Consider the following 7,681-nt stretch of genomic DNA (forward strand, 5'->3'; position numbering starts at 1 on the left):
AAGTGAGGATTATGCTACAACTGAGCCCAGTAGCAGATCAGGAACTTCGAGGAGTGGCTGGAAACCTGGTGCAAACAGAATAGCTTTTAGTCTTGTGAGATGTTATTGAAGGCAGAACCAAAAACGTTTGCGTAGCCCAAATGGACCAGGCCAAACAAAAGGACAGCAATTAACTGAAAAACTGGACAGGACTGTTTGTGAGCGAGGTTGCAATAAGAGAGAAGGACTAGACAGGCATGTGATGGGTGTCTAGCAGAAGAGCACAGAGCGGAAGGAAAAAGCAGTCAAAATACAGTGGACAGTGAAAGACTATTAAGGGAAAACATAAGATTATGAAACGGCTCCAAATGCAATAAGGAGGTGACTCAGGGGAAGTTCAGAGGGTGTCATCTGCAAACAAAGGATTCCAGAAAGAAATGAAGGAACTGGTAGTGCTAGCAAGAGATTCATGCAGAGAGGGGTTTCAACATCATGAGCATAACCAAATTCTAGTGAGGAAGTGAAAGTCAGAGTGGGCTGAATATTAAGGGATATTGAGCGAAAAAATGCCAGGGGGAGGCACCGATGCCACACTCAGGTGGAGCCTTTAACCCAGCAAAGTCAGAATGAAGGGTCCTCGCAGCAACTTGGACCTTGTCTGCACTATGAATTGTACGTCAGCACAGCAGCAGCAGCTTGGCTGCCAGCAAGGAGTGAGCCCAGGGTCTCCAGAGCGAAGGGCTTGGCTACACAGTGTTTGTGCAGATTTCTGTAAGTGAACAGAAATAAATTATACCAATCAAAGCACCTTTCTACTGGTGCAACTGCAGCCAAACTAGTGGTTGCACCAGATGAACTATAGGAGTTTTGAAGATCGTTAAATCAGTTCCAAAACTCTGTAGATTACTCCAACAGCATGAGTCTCTACAGCTGGAGCTAAAGGGCCAACTATTCTTATGAGCAATTGTAACAGACCCAGATCTCTTGGGGATCAGGCACAGATGGGACAGGGAGAATGTAACATACTAAGCATGGGTTAAGCTAAGAACCATTTGGCCCCCTGCAGCCTCTTTGTAACACATATTTTGTCACATAAGAAGTGCTGCATGTGCTTTTCATGCCTGCAAAATACAACGTGGCTTTGACTTGTTTTCAGCAGGGCTAAATACCCGTTGAGGCTGACCGCTTCAGCCTGCACTGGTTTAGTGCCAATGGGTAAGCTCTCAAAAATCATTCAGACAGCAGTGGGATGACTGTAGCCTTTCAAAATCTCCCAAATCCACTGCTTCTGGGAGCTGCACTCAGAACTGTGGGACAGGTAGCTGGGAAGGGCATTGCAACTGAAATGGGTTTGCGTGGGATTTGTACCGACACAGACCAGGACTGCAGCACTTCAGAACTTGAGCCAAGGTGGCAGGTGTGGCTGTACTGAAACATCACGGTTATACCAGTGTAGTGTCACAGCATCAGCCATTAAACTGACACTATGCTTGGTCTTTGCAAACCTGGCACAAAAATTAACATCAAGCAAAGTAACAAGGCAGTTTGCAAATATTTATCAAATAAACAGGAGCTAAACAGAAAGGAGACCCAACTGGGATAATGCTGAAGTGGATAATTAGTTTGGTAATGATGCTGAGTGAATTATGTTGTCAACTGGCCTGATTTTTTACTCAAACTGAGGGCCTGGTGATGCAATTCAGTGCAGTTCCATTAACTTATGCAGATCTACACCAGTTGAGAAGCTGGCACTGAAAGTATTGTAATTCAATGTATAGGAGCCATTCTGGTAAAACAATAAAAGACACAACAGGTTGAGCATCAGTACGCTATTATTCCTTGTGCTGGTTCAACCTGGTGATTTCAGCCAGGTGAGAAATGCACCAATAGCCAATTAATGAATGCCTTGGTGTGGTTTATTGCTCTTTGCAATAAACCACACCAAGGCATGCAAGTCTTTATGTATGGTTCATTCGTTTTACAGTCAATTTTACAGGACTTTGCTACAGATTGTATTCTCCCACTATCGAAAGTAGTTTTTAGTTACAGAATAAGAGAAAATAGTACTTAAAATATACTGTTGGTTGTTTGGGGTCTTCTCTCTTTCCACCAATTGGTCCTTTTCTCTGTCTTTTCTGACCTTCAGAAATGCATCTGCCCTTTCAACAGCTGTCTGTAGTGCTAATAACCACTTTCAACTCAATTTTTTTTTTTTAAATAAAAAAATTATTTGGGCTATTGAACAGTTTAGCTTCCTCAACTCCAACTGGCTGCTTTATGTCCCAATATGGGAGAGTTGATATCCGTTATGCATTTTTATCCCAGCTAATTTAACTACACATAGTACACTGCTTATTCATATCCATTTGAACAATAGCCATAAAATTATTTTAATTCTTATTAAACAAAATGATGATACATCCCCTAAATCTGAAGTTTGTATAAAACCAAATTTGAAATATTAAAAATTTCAGAGGTTCACTTCCCCTACCTCAAGACATTTAGCTGATCAAAGCACCTCTATAAGTATTTAATCCAGCTATCCTTTTGCCCCAATAATATCTAGTGGCAGAGAGTTCCACAGGTTAATTATGTGTTGTGGAAAAAAAACAGAGAATTCTTGATCAGTTTTAAGTGCGTTTCCTTTTACATTTCCTTAGGCTTTTTTTAAAAATGAGAAGTTACCTTGGAGCACGTGTTACTATCTTCGTTCTATTCAATAGTGAAAATACAGTACACTCCCGTAAATTCCCTTTATCCAAAAATCCTAGTTATCTGAATCCAGTGTGCCCCCATGTAGCCCTTTGTTAGATAATCACCAGCTAATCATTTCTCAATTAGCCTGTTAGTGCTAATCAAAGGCTTTGTACTTTTGATATTTAATACTTTGTGCACTACTAAAGAACAAAAAAACCCTTTACTGAATTTATTAAAACAACAAAATTATGTCCACGGTGGCTTTCATGTAGTTTTGGTGTTTAAAGCTTTTTTTTTTTTTTTTTTTTTAAATAAAGTACAAAGTATTAAGCATTAAAAGTACAAAATCTTTGATTAGCGCTAACAGGCACTAAGAGGCTAATTGGGAAGTTATTAACTGGTTATTAACGAACAGAGAGCTACATGCGGTGAAACTGCAGCTCAGAATAGCACTTCTGTTTATCCAAATGCCCAGTATCCAAAGTTTTGGCTGTCCCTCAATGCTATTCAGATAAACAGGCATGTACTATCCTTCTGTTATGTCCACTTATGATTCGTCTCCTCTCTAAATTAAGCAGCCCAAATCTTTTGACTCTCTCCTCCTCTGAAAAATCTTGCCATGCTTCCAAACATTCCCATTATCCCTCTCTGGACCATTTTATTTCTGCCATTTTTGAGAACATTCCTGGTACTAGGAAAGGGATGCACTATTATTTTATTACATTCTCTCCCGCTACCGAGGTTAAAATTGACACCAATTTTCACCCTTTTAATTTGTATTAGGAAATACATTTATCTGTTTTTTTATGTATTTTTAAGAAATTCGCATAAGAAGTTTCGTTGCGGGGAAGGAACTGTGGCCTCCATCTCTAGCTAAAGAAAAAACAGGCTGAGTTGTAAGTTAAAAAAAAAAATCATCAAGGCTGCTTGAGGATGAATTTATCTGAGAGCTGTGCGGGAACCAGCAGATGGAATTCCCACCCCTTTGGGGGCATTCTGAATAATTTACATCCTTGATTCAGCGCTAAAGGCCTGATCCTGAGAGCCCACAACTCCCACGGACGGATGGTTGCATCCTATTTAAGCAGGTATATTTGGTTGAAAATTGGACTTCTGGGTCTTATCCTGCAGCTTTTACTCACACAACTCGTCCAATTGATACAGTGAAACTATTCGCATGAGTAAAATACTGCATGGATAGAGCAGTTTGATAGAAGAGTATTTCCCTTCTTTTTATGGCTCTTAAAATGCCTGGAGAATTTCAGAGTTATAGCAATTATTGTTAAGAAGAACAGGGCATAAAATGAACTGTTATTGCCTTTAAAAGAGCTGGCATCTCTTACGCTTCACGAGTAGGGTATAAAATTCTGTATGCAAATGAATAAACATAAATGCAAATATCAATATAAGCTCTGCCAGGAAAAGTCGTTTTTCCTTGAGCAAAGGGAGCATGAATGATGGTTATGCTCCCTTGCTGCAAAGACTGCCCAGTATTTTGCAAGGGCTTTGGAACAATAGAATCAGGATTTAATCATATGCCTCCCCCAAGTAGGAGACAGGGTGCGACCTCATTTGCATGTAACCTATTGTTTTCCGTGAATACATTTCATGCACTCTCTGGCACATTTTTGTGATAGCAAATTTTGCCCCTGCTAATTAGCTGAAGCACTTGCTGCACATGGAAGAAGATGGACTGACTAAGAGGGTTAAGTTTGCTTCTTTACTGAACTTTGATGGTGTATGCAGATTTAAAGGGGCAGCTGAATGTCCTTTGGCATACAAAAGCTTCCATGTTAATACAGACCCAGACACAAGCCTTTGTTTGCCAATGGGCATATATAAACAGGGAAAGGCAGAAATACTTGGTTCAGGCTCCAATCGCTCTATGAGGGCAAATCCATGTGGTGCTCCATTGACTTCAGTATGGCTCCATTCGGGTGTGAGGGTCATTGCAGGACTGGGGCCGTTGTTATCAGTACAATTGCCTAGAGAAACGCTTGGTCCAATTCACCAGAGACGGGACAGCATCCAAATAAAAGCATCCAGCATCCCGTTAGGTTTGGAGACGGAATAAAATAAGATCACTGGCTTTCAATCAGAATAAGACCACGGCATGGTTTGGGGAAAATGGGATACAGCTCTGGAAAGAAGAAAATGAATGTGGAGGAAAGTGTTAAGAGGTAAATGAGTCTGTGCCCCAAGGTCCCGTCTGCCATGTGCCATGGGTTAAATATGAGAAAAGCCAGTGTAGTTCACAAGATCGTGAAGAACGTAATGAAGCTCTACGAGAAGTATAAAAACATCAAGCAGACCACAGGGATGTGTGCAGTTCTGGTCTCCCACATTTAAGAAGGATGAATTCAAACTGGAACAGGTACAGAGAAGGGCTACTAGGATGATCCGAGGAATGGAAAACTTGTTTTATGAAAGGAGACTCAAAGAGCTTGGCTTGTTAAGCCTAACCAAAAGAAGGCTGAGGGGAGATATGATTGCTCTCTATAAATATATCAGAGGGATAAATACCAGGGAGAGAGAGGAATTATTTAAGCTCAGTACCAATGTAGACACAAGAACAAATGGATATAAACTGGCCATCAGGAAGTTTAGACTTTAAATTAGACAAAGGTTTCTAACCATCAGAGAAGTGAAGTTCTGGAATAGCCTTCCAAGGGGAGCTTGATAAGTTTATGATGGGATAACCTAATTTTGGCAATTAATTGAGCTTTGACTATTAGTGGTAAATATGCCCAATGGCCTGTGATGCGACACTAGATAGGATAGGATCTGAGTTACTATAGGGAATTCTTTCCTGGGCGTCTGGCTGGTGAGTCTTGCCCACATGCTCAGGGTTTAGCTGACTGCCATATTTGGGGTGGGGAAGGAATTTTCCTCCAGGACAGATTGGCAGAGCCCCAGGGGTTTTTTCGCCTTCCTCTGCAACATGTGGCACGGGTCACTTGCTGGAGGATTCTCTGCACCTTGAAGTCTTTAAACCACAAGTTGAGGACTTCAATAGCTCAGACATAGATCAGGGGTTTGTTACAGGAGTGGGTGGATGAGATTCTGTGGCCTGCGTTGTGCAGGAGGTCAGACTAGAAGATCATAATGGTCCCTTCTGACCTTAAAGTCTATGTCCAAAAAAAAAAAAAAAAAAGTTCAGAGGGCACCAAACACAATAAAGAAAAAAAGGGCAAAAGGAAACACTGGTAGTTTAATTAAAAAACCCAAAACACGAACGGTTTCAAACAACAGTACGTGAGGAACCAAGAGGTCAACAAAGAAGACAGAGTAAAGCCTCCAAGACAGACACAGCAGCACAGACAACTGATTGGCAGAAGAGGTAGATGTTACTCATGGAACTAAAATTAAAAGGGGATTATTTTGTTGCAATGTTCACAAAGGAAAATGGGGAAACTAACACATACTTCCCCAGGGTGGAAAGGTCAGACAGAACAAGAGCAGATGAGCAAGAAATTAAAACTGTTAGAGACTCAAACACGCAGCCAGGATGCTAAAAGTGACTGACGAGTCTAAGAAAAAGTTTGAGAGGAATTAGTTGGCCAGGAAAGAGACAGGAATCTGGAATGATGTGATGACCTTGACTTCAGATTAGGAAAAATACTACATACCCTAAACAGGGACAAAATAAACTGGGACAAAAACAGGATTTAATGTAAGCATAGAAAAGGGACAGCCTAGAAAAAGAGTTGGCAGAGAAGGAAGCCATAGACAACTACTCAGGACTTCAGGAAAACTTTTCTAACAAGACCCTCCTGTATAATGGTGCGGTAGATGTAACGTACGTCAGTGGCTCAGGAACCAGCTGGGATATCAAAGGCACAGAGCATGTGTAAAAGGAAGTATTTAAAGATGAATAGTGAAGAGTCACAAAGATGGGTAGTATGCTAGCAAGTCTTTTATTAACTTTCTACAGCAATGACCTGGAAGAAGCAGTCTAAAACACAGATGAGGAAATTGGCTGATCAGATAAAACCAGAGGGAAGCAATACAGAAGCAGAGGGCAATAAGATGTATATAAACTGGGAAACACAAATATAGGCCCTGATCCTGCACTATGTTGGGGGTGGAGGGCCATAGTTGATAAAGCTCCAAAGTGATCAGCCCAGTGTCTAACAGCAACTTGGGGAAAATACTGAGTGGCGTTTCATAGATTTTCAAGGGCAGAAGGAATCACTATAATCTAATCTGACCTACATAACTCAGGCCATAGAGCCTCACCCAGTAATTCCTGCATCAAATCCGGAACTTCTGGCTGAGCCAGAGCGTCTCTTTAAGACAGACATCCAGTCTTGACTTAAAGACTCTGAGGGTACGTCTACACTTACCGGAGGATCCGGCGGCAGGCAATCGATGTTCTGGGATTGATTTCTCGCATCTGGTTTAGACGCGATAAATCGATCCGGTAAGTGCTCGCCGTTGACGCCGGTACTCCAGCTCGGTGAGAGGAGTATGCGGCATCGACGGGGGAGCCTCCCTGCCGCGTCTGGACCCGCGGTAAGTTCGGACTAAGGTACTTCGAAATCAGCTACGTTAATAACGTAGCTGAATTTGCGTACCTTAGTCCGAAGTGGGACTAGTGGGGACCAGGCCCAAGTGACTAAGAATCCACCACGAGGTTCTAATTGTTAATCAGCCTCATTGTAAAAATATTCAGACTAGAAATAAAGCACAGTTTGTCTAGCTTCAACTTCCAGCCCATGGACCCGGTTATGCCTTTGTCTGCTAGATTGAATAGCCTGCTACTATTAGAAATCTTCTCCCTGTATCTTCTTTTATTATAAATCCTCTCTTCTCTGGTCTTACTAATAGTGACAGTCAAGGACATGAAATCTTATGGGCTTGACCCAGCAGCTCTGAAGTTAATGGGAGTTCTGCCATTGACTTCAAGGAGAGCTGGATCAGACCATGTGGCTCCAACTACCAGGAAGCCAGGAGATAAAACGATCTGTGACTCAAGGCCAGTATATAATGGCCTCAGCTTGAC

This window comes from Malaclemys terrapin, chromosome 2 (assembly GCF_027887155.1).
Source record: "Malaclemys terrapin pileata isolate rMalTer1 chromosome 2, rMalTer1.hap1, whole genome shotgun sequence".
In the NCBI taxonomy this organism is placed as follows: domain Eukaryota; kingdom Metazoa; phylum Chordata; order Testudines; family Emydidae; genus Malaclemys; species Malaclemys terrapin.